Genomic DNA, 4,140 nt, shown 5'->3' with positions numbered 1-4,140 from the left:
GTCTGCGGTCGGATCCTTCTCTTCAGGAGCACTGTGCAGCAGCAGCAGCAGCAGCAGCACTGACTCCACGGATCATCCTCCCCTGCAAATAGGCTCAGCCCATGTTGCGCCGCCTCTCGCTGGATATGTTGACCCGCGGTGGCTTAGAGCAGCAGAGCGACTCGGTGGCACATCCCATTATGAGGGATCATCGCTCCGCACAGAGGAGGCAAACTTAACCCCATGTTCTCCAACTCAGCATATGCCATAATACTCCCCCGACGTGTGGGTTATCAGGCAACAACATGAATACATACAGTTCAAATACTCATCATTTAAAATAGACCCTATTCTTTATTTTATTTAATATTAACTTAACCCCATGCTCTCCAACTCAGCATATGCCATAATAGTCCCCCCTAAACCGGACGTGTGCTTTATCGGGGGAGCAACATGAATACATACAGTTCAAATACTCATCATTTAAAATAGACCCTATTCTTTATTTGATTTAATATTAACTTAACCCCCTGTTGTCCAACTCAGCATATGCTCTTATACAACCAACGTAGCTGACATCATAACCCACATTTTGTCACTGCAGGCCCCAAAATACTGTTAACGTTGAATTCAAATACTAAACTATTCAAATCCATCGTACACTGAGTCACAGAAGTTCACTAAGCACATGGTCTTATTTCCACTGAACCTTATATGTTTGATATCCTTACCCACTATCACTGCAGGCCAACAACTAGTTAACAATAAATTCAAAAACTACACGTATAGTATTGTTTTGAATTGTTATGTTAAACTTAACCCCACCTTCACCAACTCAGCAGAGGCTCTCTTAAACCTGCTGAACCTGATATGTCGGTTATCATTTCCCACATTTCCCACTGCAGACCCACAAATACTTTACATTGAATTGGAAAACGTAACATTTGAAACTCATGTCTAAACTCTAACTGTAGTCTTAATAATTAAATTAGAATATCAAGCAGTACAGCGCTTACCTCTGCCAAGGCTCAACAGTGCCCTTATGAAACCATATTTAAATTCACTAGATCCATTTCTCTCTGGATCTGCATCAAAGTTTCATGGATTGGTCCTTGGGTCAATCATACTTAAGGTAAAAAAAGTAAAAGTACTCACAATCCAGAAAGGTCTTTATCAGGTTGTCTTCTATGTTATGGGACTATAACTCTTTGCATAAAGGTGTAATTGTAACTTGGAGGTGGAGAAATGATTCATTTAACACACTCCTTTTTAAAATATTGATCAAATGTTTCATGTAATCAATGCTGTCAAATAAGTGTAACACAGTAAGTAAATAACAGTATGTGATTTCGCAAATGAAGAAGGGAAATCAAAGTACTTCTCAAAGAAGTGAAAATTCAAGGTGTGTACTTGCAACGATCATACATTTTTTTTAAGTTTATTTCAGGTGCTGAGACTTTTACATGTTGGTATTTTGAGTTCATAATGTTGATGATTATATATTCATGCAGTTTTTTGCACCCTGTGATCAAACAGGCAACTAGTATTTTTAATTTACGAGGACGAAAAGATCATTTGGTTACATAGTCGCTCACTGAGGACGTCTTTGTGTGGCCTTTTTATACCAAGTAGCCTCAAGTGATAAAAAGCATTTACAGCTGCATCTCAGTATCACGAGACAGCCACTGTGATCAGTGCAAGAATTTCCATTCCCACTCTATAATCTCAAACATGATTAAGGGATAAAATGAAGAGGGAACTGTGATACGTTAGTTAAGCTTGAGAAGCTTTATCTAAAACTTTTGCAACTTTGTGATTGATTTGTAAAAGACAGTGAACAAATCAAGAATCTCAGACCTGGGAGACAGAGTCTGTAAACGTTGAAAAAGCAAGAGATTAAGAATTCAAAGGGGAGATAGTGAGATAAACAAGAGACGGGCAGTGTTACTCAGTCCACTCAAACAGTGGTTTGCAGCACAAGACAGTAACTAACTCATGATAAGAGAATCTAATGATAACAAAGAGAAATGTGTGTTTGTCACAGTGCACAGGTCTGTTGTTAGAGTGAGGGAGAGGCAGGCTCTTTCTATAACAACTTGAATGTTGCATTAACCTGGGAAAAGTTGATTCCTCTTCTTATTCTATACATCTGTAAAACTTTCAACGACCAGCAGGATCATTTAAGACCAACACCAAGTCACATAAATGATACAAGAGACTTGTCTTGATGTCAGATCTGCTGACTCCTCGGCACCAAACTTCAGTCAAATGTTGATGTTGAAACCTGATTTTCAGGTTTTTATGGTAAAACATCAGTGAAACTTGCCTGAGGCACAGTCAGTGATCTAAATTCCAAACAAGATGGAAGCCTCACAAGTCAGATCTGGAGCACGTGAAAACTAATGAATCCTATTGGCTATTTGAATACAAACTCAACCAAACCTAAGCTTTTTTAGGACTATGTGATTATCTATAGAGGCTTACATTCTGAGAATTGTCTGAAAAGCACATTCTCTTCAATTATATGTGGGTCTACCTGTCATTTCTATCTTGATAAACTTCTGGTTGTGTCTTTAAATAAATCTTTCCACCTTCTCATTTCCCTTTCAACGATCCTCGTTGGAGCGGCTCATGTACTAATGTGCTATTGTTTGAATTAAAATGAAGTCGGCTGCCAAGAGGGTGGTCTTGTTTTCATTTAAAAAGAGTCATGTGTCTTTTTAAGAGAGAAAGAAAGAGCAAACGAGAGGAAGGAAGGGAGGCAGCAGAGAGAGATAGAGAGAAAAAAAAGAAAAGAGGGGGTGAGAGGGAGAAGGTGGGGGATGATGAGATCATTTTCTGGGCCGCGATGAATCAGCTTTTCTGTCGGTAAAGAGAGAGGGAGAGAATTCCGGGCTCTGTTAATCCACACGAGCAACTGGCCGCAGTGAATGAGAGGCACTTCAAGATCTCAGCTGTGGCAAAAGTAAGTTACAAATAAAAAACAAACCACACATGGACATGAACCTTGATTACTGTGTCTCATTGGTCTGAGGATGTGAGGTGAGATGCTGATGTACATACACGAGCGGTTACAGAGCGACCTCTCTGCTTTTTTAAATGTTCTCCCTGTGCTCTGACAGCGAGGTTATCGATCAGCAACCCTGGAGCTGGAAAAGGTTTTGTGTCCCAACATGAAACCTTCAGGATATTAAACTCAGGTGCTCAGATGCTGTATCCTATATTTTTTCACACACACCTATAGAATCTCACAAGCATATTCACTATCTGTAACGTTGCCACAGGAAAGTCAAAGCTCATGTGTTCAACTGAAGCAACAAACAAGTGTCTCAACTCAGTATTCATCAGGTCAGGCAGCATGTTTGGACAGAATCCTGACGGCTAAACAGAGAATACTGCAGAAGACGTTGCACAAGAAACAAGATGGAAATGCTGTAGGTAACAAAAAGAAAACACCAAAGAGCTGCAAGATGGTCTTAGCCACGTGTTCAACAGATGTTAAAAAAAAATGCCATCTGTGATTTATAACAGCACTTAATGCAACTTGATTACCTTATGGCCATACGGCTCAATCTAAGAGGGGAATGAGGGCCACACCTGAATGAGTAAAATTAAATATTAATCGTCAAGGCATCTGTGATAGCTAGGTTCCCACAAGGTCATTTTGTTGTCCTGTCAGCTTATGTCAAGTCTATTGGTTATAAATAAATCATGGATGGCAGAAAATATTAGTGCCCACATTATTTGAATCCAAAGGGTAAAATCCGATTCTTTAGAAACAATTGAAGTCCTGTATGCTACTGCTGTTTTGTTACATCACTCAATTCAGTGTTTTGTATGAAGGTCAACAGTGTCACTGATGCAAAGCTCGTGTCGAGTATCAATTTGATTCCTGAGCTGCAGCCGCACAAGCTTTGGTCAAACCGGCACCACCTACTGGCAGAAGGAGCAACTGCAGCAGCTGTGCTCCATCTAAGTCAGTATGAACACACCAAGTATTCAACTGACCGAATCATGTGAATAGGACAGAGGAGACTGCTTCCATCATCTCTCCAAGTGAGATTCAAGGTATGTGACCCATGGAAGCTTGAAACTACACTAGTGACAAGACAGTTGCTTTTTGCACAACTTTCATAGAGACTGATTAAACAAACCGGGTCA

This window comes from Limanda limanda, chromosome 5 (assembly GCF_963576545.1).
Source record: "Limanda limanda chromosome 5, fLimLim1.1, whole genome shotgun sequence".
Lineage (NCBI taxonomy): Eukaryota > Metazoa > Chordata > Actinopteri > Pleuronectiformes > Pleuronectidae > Limanda > Limanda limanda.
Note: the sequence above shows the minus strand (reverse complement) of the source record.